The 13,810-nt window shown below is 39.6% G+C and overlaps 1 non-coding gene across 1 annotated transcript; it reads right to left on the bottom strand.

The window, feature by feature from the left end:
- Nucleotides 1-7,917: 7,917 nt before the first annotated feature.
- Nucleotides 7,918-8,021, bottom strand: LOC112781093 (small nucleolar RNA R71). The gene has a single exon (XR_003191889.1). It is a non-coding gene; the product is annotated as a small nucleolar RNA R71 (small nucleolar RNA).
- Nucleotides 8,022-13,810: the final 5,789 nt, after the last annotated feature.

The following is a 13,810-nucleotide window of genomic DNA, read 5'->3' as shown; positions in this document are numbered from 1 at the left end:
GATGAGGATCTCCTCTCATCATTGGCAAGTTAAATGCCAACCTCACATTTTTCATACTGAAATCTAAGTAATTCCCCTGAACCATTGTGAGCCAATTCTTTGGGTTCGGGTTCAAACTTTGATCATGGTTCTTAGTGAGCCATGCATTGACATATAACTCTTGAACCATTAAGATTCCGACTTGTTGGATTGGATTGATGAGAGTTTCCCAACCTCTTCTTTGAATCTCACATCGGATCTCTGGATATTCACTCTTTTTTAGCATGAAGGGGACCTCAGGGATCACCTTTTTCTTGGCCACAACTTCATAGAAGTGGTATTGATGGACCTTTGAGATGAATCTCTCCATCTTCCATGACTGAATCTCTCCATCTCCCATGACTCAGAGGTGGAAGCAATTGCCTTCCTTTTCCTCTTTCTAGAGGTTTCTCCGGCCTTAGGTGCCATTGATGGTTATGGAAAAATAAAAAGCAGAGCTTTTCCCACACCAAACTTAGAAGTTTTTCTCGTCCTCGAGCAAAAGAAGAGAGAAAGGAGTAGAAGAAGAAGAAATGGAGGAGATGGAGGGGGGTGAGTGGTTCGGCCAAGGGGGGTTAAGTGTGTATGAAGTGTGAAATTGAAGGTTGTAGGGAGGGGTATTTATAGGGTAAGAGAGAGAGGGAATTAGCTTATGAAGGGGTAGGTTTGGGAGGGAAATGGTTTGAATTTGAATGGTGAGGTAGGTGGGGTTTATAATGGATGGATGTGAGTGGTGAAGAGAATATGGGGAAGAGTATTATGGAAAGGTGTGAAGAGGAGAGAAGAAGAGGTGGGGTAGGTGGGGATCCTGTGGTGTCAAGGAATTCTGCTCCCTGCACCATTCTGGCGTTCAAACGCCATCAGTGTGCTAATTCTAGCGTTAAACGCCAGCTCTGCTACCTTTCCTGGCATTAGACGCCAGTCTGCTGCCTCTTTCTGGCGTTTAATGCCAGTCAGACACCCTTTTCTGGCGTTAAACGCCAGTCTGTCTACCATTTTTGGCATTTAACGCCAGCCAGATGCCAGACACACTTTTCTGGCGTTAAACGCCCAGAGTGCTGCCCATTCTGGCGTTTAACGCTCAGAATGCTGCTAGGCTGGGCGTTAAACGCCCATTCTGCTAACGCCAGTAAGTCTGTCCTCCAGGGTGTGCTATTTTTTATGCTATTTTTTATTTTTGCTTTAATTCTGCAATTGTTTTTATGACTTCACAAGATCATCAACCTAAAGAAAACATAAAATGACAATGGAATATAAATAAATATAATTAATTAACATTGGGTTACCTCCCAATAAGCGCTTCTTTAATGTCAATAGCTTGACAGTGAGCTCTTAAGGACATTCACAGAGACTCAGAGCTTGATGGTGGCCTCCCAACACCAAACTTAGAAGTTGAGTGTGGGGGCTCTGTTTGACTCTGTATTGAGAGAAGCCTTTTATGCTTCCTCTCCATGGTTACAGAAGAAGATCCTTGAGCTTGAAACACAAGGTAGTCTTCATTCAATTGAAGGACTAACTCTCCTCTATCCACATCAATCACAGCTCTTGCTGTGGCTAAGAAGGGTCTTCCAAGGATGATGGATTCATCCTCTTCCTTCCCAGTGTCTAGGATTATAAAATCAGCAAGGATGTAAAAGCCTTCAACCTTCACTAAGACATCCTCTACAAGTCCATAAGCCTGTTTCCTTGAATTGTCTTCCATCTCTAGTGAGATTTTTGCAGCTTGTACCTCAAAGATCCCTAGTTTCTCCATTACAGAGAGTGGCATGAGATTATACTTGAACCAAGGTCACACAGAGCCTTCTTAAAGGTCATGGATCCTATGATGCAAGGTATTAAGAACTTTTCGGGATCCGGTTTCTTTTGAGGTAATTTCTGTTGAACCAAGGTATTTAGTTCATTGATGAGCAATGGAGGTTTATCTTCCCAAGTCTCATTACCAAATAACTTGGCATTCAGCTTCATGATTGCTCCTAGATACTGAGCAACTTGCTCTTCAATAATATCTTCATCCTCTTCAGAGGAAGAATAGTCATCAGAGCTCATGAATGGCAACAGTAAGTTTAGTAGAATCTCTATGGTCTCTATATGAGCCTCAGATTCTTTTGGTTCCTCAATGGGGAACTCCTTAGGGGTCAGTGGATATCCATTGAGGTCTTCCTCACCGAAAATCACTGCCTCTTTCTCCTCTATAGGTTCGGCCATGTTGGTTATATTGATGGCTTTGCACTCTCTTTTTGGATTCTCTTCTGTATTGCTTGGGAGAGTACTAGGAGGGATTTATGTAACTCTTTTACTCAGTTGACCCACTTGTGCCTCCAAATTTCTAATGGAGGACCTTGTTTTAGTCATGAAACTGAGAGTGGTCTTAGATAGATCAGAGACTATGGTTGCTAAGTCAGAGAGGCTCTGCTTAGAATTCTCTGTCTGTTGCTCAGAGGATGATGGAAAAGGCTTGCCATTTCCAAACCTATTTCTCCTACCATTATTATTATTGAAGCCTTGATTAAGCTTCTGCTGATCCTTCCATGAGAAATTAGGATGATTCCTCCATGAAGGATTGTAAGTGTTTCCATAGGATTCTCCCATGTAATTCACCTCTTCCATTGCAGGATCCTCAGGGTCATAAGCTTCTTCTTCAGAGAAAGCTTCTTTAGTCCTGCCAGATGCAACTTGCATTCCAGTCAGATTCTGAGAAATCATATTGACTTGCTGAGTCAATATTTTATTCTGAGCCAATATTGCATTCAGAGTATCAATCTCAAGAACTCCTTTCTTCTGAGTTATCCCATTATTCACAGGATTTCTTTCAGAAGTATACATGAACTGGTTATTTGCAACCATTTCAATGAGTTCCTGGGCTTCTGCAGGCATTTTCTTTAGATGAAGAGATCCACCAGCAGAGTGATCCAATGACATCTTGGACAATTCAGACAGACCATCATAGAATATACATAAGATGTTCCATTCTGAAAGCATGTCAGAAAGACACCTTCTAATCAATTGCTTGTATCTTTCCCAAGCTTCATAGAGGGATTCACCTTCCTTTTATCTGAAGGTTTAGACTTCCACTCTAAGATTGCTCAACTTTTGAGGTGGAAAGAATTTGGCCAAGAAAGCATTGACCAACTTTTCCCAAGAGTTCAGGCTTTCTTTAGGTTGTGAGTCCAACCATATCCTAGCTCTGTCTATTACAGAAAAGGGGAAAAGTATAAGTCTATAGACCTCAGGGTTAACCCCATTGGTCTTGACAGTGTCACAGATTTGCAAGAATTCAGCTAAGAACTGATGAGGATCTTCCAATGGAAGTTCATCAAACTTGCAATTCTGCTGCATTAGAGAAACTAATTGAGACTAAAGCTCAAAGTTGTTTGCTCCAATTAGAGAAATTGAGATGCTTCTTCCATAGAAGTCAGAAGTGGATGCAGTAAAGTCACCAAGCATCTTCCTTGCATCTCCACCATTGTTGTTATTTTCAGCTTCCATGTCTTCTTCTTTTTCGAAAATTTCTGTTAGGTCCTCTCTAGAGTTTTGTGCTTTAGCTTCTCTTAGTTTCCTCTTCAGAGTCCTTTCAGGTTCAGGATCAGCTTCAACAAGAATGTTCTTATCCCTGTTCCTGCTCATATGAAAAAGAAGAGAACAGAAAAGAAGAGGAATCCTCTATGTCACAGTATAGAGATTCCTTTATGTGTCAGAGAAAAAGAAGAATAGAAGAATAAGGTAGAGAGAGAATAAGAAGAATTCAAACATAGAGAGAGGGAGAGGGTTTGAATTATTAGATGAGTAGAAGAGAAGTGTTAGTAAATAAATAAAATAAATAGAAAGAGATGAGAGAGAGAGTATTCTAATTTTAAGAAGGGGGAAAAGAAAAATATTTTTATTTTAATTTAATTAATTAAGTTAGTTTCAAAAATTTGAAAAAGAAATACAAGAAAATTAAAAACTAAAACAATTAGTTAATTAAAAAGATTTTTGAAAAAGTGGTTAGTGATTTTTGAAAATTAGAAGTGGAAAAGTAGTTAGGTGGTTTTGAAAAAGATAAGAAATAGTAAACTTTTTAAAATTAAAACAAACAAGTCAAGTAGTTAGTTGAAAAAGATTTGAAAATAAATTTTGAAAAGATAAGAAGTTAGAAAAAGATTTTGAAATTAAAATTTTAAAAAGATATGATTGAAATTTATTTTGAAAAAGAATTGAAAAAGAAATTAAAAAGATTTGATTTTTAAAATTAAAGTTGATGACTTGACTAACAAGAAACTAAAAGATATGATTCTAGAATTCAAAGATTGAACCTTTCTTAAAAAGAAAGTAACAAACTTGAAATTTTTGAATCAAAACATTAATTGTTAGCAAGAATTTTCGAAAATATGAAATAAAATTAAGAAAAAGATTTTGAAAAATTAGTTTTAAATTTTCGAAAACATTAAAAGAAAAATGAAAAAGATTTTGAAAAATTTTAAGAATGAAATTCGAAAATCATAAAAAAATGAAAAAGAATTCATTTTGAAAAAGATTTGAAAAAATAAAGTTTTTAAATTGAAATTTTGACTTGACTAACAAGAAATAACTAAATTTTAAAAAATTTTGACCAAGTCAATTCAAAATTTCGAAAATTATGAGAAGAATATGGAAAAGATATTTTTTTTACTTTTGAATTTTTAATGAGGAGAGGAAAAAACAACGAAATGAAACAAAACATAAAAATTTAAGATCAAAACAAATAATGCATGCAAGAACACTTTGAATGTCAAGTTGCACACCAAGAACACTTTAAAGATCATGATGAATATCAAGAACATATTTTTGAAAATTTTTAAGAGAAAAGAGACATGCAAGACACCAAACTTAGAAATTTTTAATGTTTAGACACTATGAATTCGAAAATGCATATAAAAAATAACAAAAAGCACAAAACAAAAAAATCACAAGATTAAACAAAGAAAATCATCAAGAACAACTTGAAGATCAAGAAAGAACATAATGCATGAATTTTCAAAATTTTTAAGAAAATAATAAAAAAAAAGCAATTGACACCAAACATAAAATTTGACACAAGACTCAAACAAGAAACACAAATTTTTTTTGTTTTTATGATTTTATTAAATTTTTTAGTATTTTTTCCGAAATTATTTTGGAAAAAAGAAAATAAAGGTTGAAACAAGAAAGATGGTTACCTAATCTAAGCAACAAGATGAATCGTCAGTTGTCCAAACTTGAACAATCTCCAACAACGGCGCCAAAAACTTGGTGTACGGAATTGTGATCACACTTTTCACAACTCCGGTACAACTAACCAGCAAGTGCACTGGGTCGTCTAAGTAATAAAACCTTACGCGAGTAAGGGTCGATCCCACGGAGATTGCCGGCTTGAAGCAAGCTATGGTCATCCTGTAAATCTTAGTCAGGCGAATTCAATTGGTTATGAGTTTTGATAATTGAAAGATAAATAAAACGTAAATTAAAATAAAGATACTAATGTAATTCATTGGTGGGAATTTCAGATAAGCGTTTAGAGATGCTTTGTTGCTTCTGAACTTCTGCTTTCCTATTGTCTTCATCCAATCATGCGTGCTCCCTTCCATGGCAAGCTGTATATTGGTGGATCACCGTTGTCAATGGCTACCATCCGTCCTCTCAGTGAAAATGGTCCAGGTACGGTTTTTGTATGGCTAATCAACTGTCGGATCTCTCATCTCGGATGAAAAATACCAGGCACAGCTACCACACGGCTAATCATCTGTCAGTTCTCACTTGTGTCGGAATAGGATCTCTCTATCCTTTTGCACACTGTCACTGAGCCCAACATTCGTGAGTTTAAAACTCATCACAGTCATCCCGTCCCAGATCCTACTCGGAATACCACAAACAAGGTTTAGACTTTTCGGATCTCAGGAATGCTGCCAATTCGTTCTAGCCTCTACCACGAAGGTTCTAATCTCACGGATTTGAATGCTCTTTTGTCAAGAGAGGCAAGTCAAATCCGTGGATCAGAGACCCAAAAGACTATACTCCGGCTGTCGTCCAATGACTACGTTGAACATCATGTAGACCGCTTGTGGTTTTCAGGCACGCGGATCTTGGCTAAGCGAGTAACGAAGATAGTGGGTGATTGTCACGGGTCACCCCTTCATTCTGACTTAACTGAATTAAGTACGAGAGTATATCTTGGAGAAGAAGTAAGCGTGAATTGAAAGAGAAACAATAGTACTTGCATTAATTCATGAAGAACAGCAGAGCTCCGCACCTTAATCTATGAGGTGTAGAGACTCCACCGTTGGAAAATACATAAGAGAAAATAGCCTAGGCATGGCCGTGTGGCAAGCCTCCAAATGTGAAAAATGGCATAAGCTATCTCCGAATACAATAGTAAAAAGTGCTATTTATACTAAACTAGTTACTAAGGATTACAGAAAATAAGTAACTAAGTACAGATAGTGCATAAATCCACTTCTGGGGCCCACTTGGTGTGTGCTTGGGTTGAGCATTGAGCTTTACACGTGCATAGGCCTTTACTAGAGTTAAACGCCAGCTTGGATGCCAGTTTGGGCGTTTAACTCCAGTTCTGGTGCCAGTTTCGGTGTTTTACGCCAGAAAAGGGTCTCTGGCTGGCGTTGAACGCCAGTTTGGGCCATCAAATCTCGGGCAAAGTATGGACTATTATATATTGTTGGAAATCCCAAGATGTTAGCTTTCTGGCCCAATTGAGAATGCGCCATATGGACTTCTGTAGCTCCAGAAAAACATGTTTGAGTGCAGGGAGGTCAGAACCCAACAGCATCTGCAGTCCTTTCTTAGCATCTGAATCATATTTTTGCTCAGGTCCCTCAATTTCAGCCAGAAAATACCTAAAATTACAGAAAAGCACAAAAACTCATAGTAAAGTCCAGAAATGTGATTTTTTCATAAAAACTAATAAAAATATAATAAAAAGTAACTAAAACATGCTAAAAACTACCTAAAAACAATGCCAAAAAGCGTATAAATTATCCGCTCGTCAATCATCATGTCCTAGGATGACACCTATTGCATCTTCTTTAGTAAAGGTAATTGTAGGGAGGTCGGTTGACCTCTCTCCTTCCCTGGCAATGGTGCCAATGTTCCGAGGGTTACCTGAAACTATAGGTCGATCTCGGTCGAGATCTGCGGTTATGGCTGGAGCTGCCGTGTCCGACTTGTAGTACTTGGAGGTGCTGCTGATCTTGGATCACCGGAGGGAGGTGGTACCTGCATGAGACTCTGATGCTTAAGTTAGCATGGGCTTTAAGCAGTTTTTAGTAGAATCAGAGTATGAGTTATACATGGTTGCTCCAGTGTATTTATAGTGGTGCGGGCTGTCCTTTCTTGATAAGATAAGTTAGTTATCTTATCTTTATCTTTAAGTGAGGTCATCTTATCTTCAGGGGAACCACCCTTATCCTTCTAGGCTTTGACTGCCTTTAGATTGGGCTGTGTCCCTTTATTTGGGCCTGTTCGGGCCTCTCCTGTCGATTTGGCCGAACTCTTTTAAAGAAGAGGTCGGGGTCCTGACCTGAAGAGGTCGGTTGTTTTGTCTTCGATCTTCCTAGGTCGGATAGCTCGACCCAGGGTATGAACACTGCCATTAGAGCAAATAACTTTGAGCTTAAGCCTTAGTTAGTCTCTCTAATGCAACAAAATTGCAAATTCCATGGAACTCCACTAGAAGATCCACATCAATTCCTATCTGAATTTTTGCAAATCTGTGATACTGTTAAGACCAATAGAGTGGATCCTGAGGTCTACAGGCTTAAGCTTTTCCCTTTTGCTGTTAGAGATAAAGCTAGGATATGGTTGGGTTCTCAACCTAAGGAAAGTCTGGACTCTTGGGAAAAGTTGGTCAATGCTTTCTTGGCCAAATTCTTTCTACCTCAAAAGATGAGCAAGCTCAGGATGGAAGTTCAAACCTTTAGACAAAAAGAGGGTGAATCCCTCTATGAAGCTTGGAAAAGATACAAGCAACTGATCAGGAGATGTCCTCCTGACATGCTCTTAGAATGGACTATCTTAGGTATTTTCTATGATGGTCTATCTAACATGACCAAGATGTCCTTGGATCATTCTGCTGGTGGATCACTCCACTTGAAGAAAATGCCTGATGAGGCATAGGAACTCATTAAAATGGTTGTAAATAACCAGTTTATGTACACTTCTGAGAGAAACCCTGTGAACAATGGGATAGCTTAGAAGAAAAAAGTCCTAGAAGTTGACACTCTGAATGCCACATTGGCTCAGAACAAGATCTTGATCCAACGGGTCAATATGATCTCTCAGCATTTGACTGGAATGCAAGCTGTAGCTGGCAGCACTCAAGACACCTCTATGATGGAGATGCCTATGATCCAGATCAACTCATGATGGAAGAGGTGAATTACATGGGGGAACCCTATGGAAACACCTAGAACTCCTTATGGAGAAATCATCCTAACCTTTCATGGAAGGATCAACAGAAGCCTCAACAAGGCTTCAACAATAACCAAGGTGGAAGAAACCAAGATAGGTTCAACAATAGACCACCATTCCCTTCTTCTCAGCAACAGATAGAGACTTCTAAGTAGAGCCTCTCTGACTTAGCAACCATAGTTTCTGAACTCTCTAAGACCACTCACAGTTTCATAATAGAAAGTAGGTCCTCCATCAGAAATCTGGAGGTACAAGTTGGTCAACTGAGCAAGAGAATCCCTGAGACCCCTCCTAACACTCTCCCAAGTAACATTGAAGTAAACCCAAGAGAAGAGTGCAAGGCCATCACTGTCAAAGCTGAGACCGAATCTGAAAGGGAAACTCTGGCATTGAACGCTAGTAAGAAAGTCCTTTCTGGGCATTCAACGCCCAAGGATGAGCCAACTCTAGCGTTGAACACCAGTAAGGAAGTCCTTACTGGGTGTTCAATGCCCAAAAGAGAGCCATCATTGGCGTTGAACGCCAGTAAGAAAGACCTTACTAGGCGTTCAACGCCCATAGAAGCACCATCACTAGCGTTGAACGCTAGTAAGGAAGGCCTTACTAGGCGTTCAACACCCAAAGAGGAGCAAAAGCTGGCGTTAAAAGCCACTAATGGGGGAGCTGGGCATTCAATGCCCACTAAAGACTTCCCTATTAAAGAACTAAAGGCAACTAAGGCTCATGAGGAGACTATAGAAGTTCCCTTGAATGCCTTGTTGCAAATCATGGATTATGAGGATCACTCCTCCTCTGATGAGAAAGAGGAAACTAGGGAAGAGCAAGTTGCTCATTACCTAGGTGTCCTTATGAAGCTAAATACCAAGTTATTTGGCACAGAGACATTGGAGAAAGAACCTCCAGTGCTCATCAAGGAACTCAATGCATTGGTTCAACAGAAACTACCTCAAAAGCTGCCGGATCCCGAACGCTTCCTAATTCCTTGCACCATAGGCACCATTACCTTTGAGAAGGCTCTGTGTGACCTAGGGTCAAGCATAAATCTCATGCCACTCTCTATAATGGAGAGACTGGGAATCTTTGAGGTACAAGCAGCAAGAATCTCACTAGAGATGGCAGACAAGTCAATAAAAAAGGCATATGATCTGGTAGAGGATGTCTTAGTAAAGGTTGCAGACCTTTACATCCCTGCAGATTTCATAATCTTGGTTACTGGGGAGGAAGAGAATGAATCCATCATCCTTGGAAGACTCTTCCTAGCCACTGCCAATGCCATCATTGATGTGGTAAGGGGAGAGCTAGTCCTGCAATTGCATGAGGACTGTTATACCTAGCCTAAACTCTCCCCCAAACAAAAAAGAGACAATTATGCAACATCTAGTGTTCCAACCCACTCTCGGTGCAGAGCTATACAGAACCTCCAGACACGAAATTCTAAGTTTGGTGTTGGGCAGCCATCATTAAGCACTGAAAACACTGGTACTAAGAAGAAAGTACATAAAGGCTGGAGGGACAAGAAGATCCCTACTGAAGGCCTCCTACCTGGCATGAGAGTTGTCTTCACTTACAACCCAGTCATTCCACACACTGTGAACAAGATCATGTCTCTAGAGCATGTGGAGCTCATCCATGAGAGCACAAGCATGAAGTTCACTGTAAGGGGTGAAATTTTGAGCCGCTATCCATCTCCGTAAGGAGCTAACCATCAAGCTAGTGACGTTAAAGAAGAGCTTGTTAGGAGAAAACCCATCAATAATTAGAGTTTTCTTGTTTTTCATTAAGTTTATCTAAGTATATCATTTTAATTTTCATATTTTTTCCTTTAAGTTGTGATCATGTGCAGTAGTTAGAACAAAAACAGAAACAGTCAGAACTAGAAACAGAACACCCTGGAGCAGGTAACTTGCTGGCGTTAAACGCCAGACAAGAAGGCCAGAGTGGGCATTCAACGCCCATCAAGCATTGTTGGCGTTGAATGCCAGCCAAGGAGCATGAAGCTGGCATTGAACACCATCCAGGGGGCAGAGGCTGGGCGTTCAAAGCCCCAAAGGAGGTAGAGACCTGGCGTTGAATGCCAGGAACGAGCACCTCAATGGGCGTTCAACACCCCATGAGGAGCATCAAGCTGGCATTCAGGAGCAAGAGCTAGGCGTTCAACGCCCATAAAGGGCAGGGAATTCGAATTCCTTAGCCTCCCAGGACCAGTAGATCCCATAAAATCTTCACCTATCCCACCTTCTTCTATCTCTTACTTTCACTCTTCCCTATACACTCTTCCCTAGAAACTCTAAACCAATCACATCCATATCTCTTCCCAAAACCATCATAAATCCCACCAACCCCCACCCACTTCAAATTCAAAATTTTCCACACAATTCCCACCCATTCATTCGAACCCTACTGATGAGTCCATATTTGATGGTATATTTTGACTCAATTTGGATAAATTCTAGCACATTAACTCACACTTAAGCACCAAAATAGAATACTTTTGTGTTTGATCCCTAGTTTGATCTTAAATGTGAAAACATGCAATTTTGTGATTTATAGAGCAATTTAATCCCACTTCTATGTCATTCGATGCCGTGATATGGTTTGTGAGTGATTTCAGGCCATGGAGGCAAGAATGGATAGTCAAAAGTGGAAGAAAGCATGTACAAGGGAGAAAACATGAAGAAAACAAGGAAAAGCACACACAGCGAAGTGTGCGTGCGCACAGCCCTGCGTGCGCACGCACAAGCAAGAATTTCCACGTGTGCATATGCACGCACATGTGCGTACGCACAGGTCAATTTTCAGCTGCGTGTGCGGACGCACACGTCTGTGCATCCGCACAGGTCCCAACACGTGATTTCATTAATGATGTATGTGCTTCACAATTTCTGGGACCCTTGGCTCATTTTTGGAAGGTAAAATGCTATTTTGGAGTGCTATATAAAAGAGACTTCAACACTTATCAAAGGAGGGAAGCATTAGAGCAATTTTTTGGATAGTTTTCATAGTAATTAGGAGTAGGAGTAGGAGTAGAGTAGAAAATGCTCTCTTAGGGTTTAATTTGCATCTTCATGTAGCATTTTATAGAAGCTTTTCTTTTGGATTTTGATCATCTTAAACTGTAAGTACTCTTTAATTCCACTTTAATTACATTGTCTTTTCTTTCATTTGCCATGGTTCAAGTTACTTTGTTTATATTGCAATTTTGAGTTCTTGAAGTTTTGATTGATGAATTTAATGTTTCATGCTTTCTTTATGCTTGTTTGGCTGTTTATTGTTGATTTGGTGCATAGCTTGATTATAGTTTTCATTTTACTTTGCAATTTTCCATGTTTTACTTTTATGTACACAAGATGTTTGTGAAAATGCCAACTCTAGATTTTGAGTTGATTTTCCAACCTTGGCTTGTGGTTTGAGTTCCTAGGATACTAGAGTCATAATGTCCGACATTTAGTGGTAATTCTTGGGTAGTTAGTTAACTCTTGTTTCCATTGACTCTAGCCTTTTATCAACTAGTTTGGTAAGTTGGTTAGGACTTATGAATTAAGGTAAATTATGCTTGCTTGACTTACTCCTCGATGGTTGGGGTTGACTAGGCGAGATTGACTCATCATAATTACCATAGTTATGGTTATGGCGATGATAGGATTCCTTGGATCCTTATTCCCAAGTCAAGGCTCTTTCTTATTGCATTTTCACTAGTTTTGATCCTATTTACCTTTGCTTGCATTAATTTCCAAGTTTGACCATTGTTCAGTTCTTTTATTGTTTAGTTTCTTTAATCTTTTGTTCTTTGATTACAGAAACCCCCCTTTGCTCTCTTCACAACCGAAAGAAGTAACATTTCATTTGCAGTCCTAGGGAGAATGACCCGAGGTTTCATTACTCTCGGTTATTTGTTTTGATTTGAATTGAATTATTTTCAAAAGGGCGTTGAACGCCAGTTCTACGCTGCAGTTTGGAGTTAAACGCCAGAAACACGTCACGAACCAGAGTTGAATGCCAAAAACACGTTACAACTTGGCGTTCAACTCCAGAAGGAGCCTCTGCACATGTAACATTCAAGCTCAACCCAAGCACACACCAAGTGGGCCCCGGAAGTGGATTTATGCATCAATTACTTACTTCTGTAAACCCTAGTAGCTAGTTTAGTATAAATAGGATTTTTTACTATTGTATTTATATCTGATGATTTTTAGTTCATCTTTGAATCATATTGATCATGTTTAGGGGATGGCCTCTCGGCCATGCCTGAACCTTCATCACTTATGTATTTTCAACGGTAGAGTTTCTACACTCCATAGATTAAGGTGTGGAGCTCTGCTGTTTCTCATAAATTAATGCAAAGTACTACTGTTTTGTATTCAATTCAACTTATTCCGCTTCTAAGATATTCATTCGTACTCCAACATGAATGTGATGAACGTGACAATCATCATCATTCCCCCAAGAACGCGTGCCTGACAACCACTTCCGTTCCATCTTAGATTGAATGAATATCTCTTGGATCTCTTAATCAGAATCTTCGTGGTATAAGCTAGATTGATGGCGGCATTCATGAGAGTTCGGAAAGTCTAAACCTTATCTGTGGTATTCCGAGTAGGATTCAGGGATTGAATGACTGTGACGAACTTCAAACTCGCGAGTGCTGGGCGTAGTGACAGACGCAAAAGGAGGGTGAATCCTATTCCAGTATGATCGAGAACCTCAGATGATTAGCCGTGCTGTGACAGAGCATTTGGACTTTTTTCACAAGAGGATGGGATGTAGCCATTGACAACGGTGATGCCCTTACAGAAAGCTTGCCATGGAAAGGAGTAAGACTGATTGGATGAAGACAGCGGGAAAACAGAGATTCAGAGGAACGAAAGCATCTCTATACGCTTTTCTGAAATTCTCACCAATGAATTACATAAGTATTTCTATCTTTATTTTCTGTTTATTTATTATTATTATTCGAAAACTCCATAACCATTTGATATCCGCCTGACTGAGATTAACAAGATGACCATAGCTTGCTTCATACCAACAATCTCCGTGGGATCGACCCTTACTCACGTAAGGTTTTATTACTTGGACGACCCAGTGCACTTGCTGGTTAGTTATGCGAAGTTGTGAAGTTATGTTTGGACCATGGTATTGTGCACCAGTTATTGGCGCCATTGCCAGGGAGAGAACGAACAACAAATTTTACAACCTCAGAGTAACAATTTCGCATACCAACTTTACACAACCTCCAATATTTCACTTGAGTGATGATGAAGAAGATTTAAAAGAGGTTGAGGAAGATTCTGTTTGCCAAGAAGTGAAGATAGTTGTGCAAGAACTAATTGAGCGGGCGAAGACTTCTCTTACAAGATTTCTAGGCCCACATCAATAC

This window comes from Arachis hypogaea, chromosome 19 (assembly GCF_003086295.3).
Source record: "Arachis hypogaea cultivar Tifrunner chromosome 19, arahy.Tifrunner.gnm2.J5K5, whole genome shotgun sequence".
Classification (NCBI taxonomy): domain Eukaryota; kingdom Viridiplantae; phylum Streptophyta; class Magnoliopsida; order Fabales; family Fabaceae; genus Arachis; species Arachis hypogaea.
This window is presented reverse-complemented; position numbering and strand designations above follow the sequence as displayed.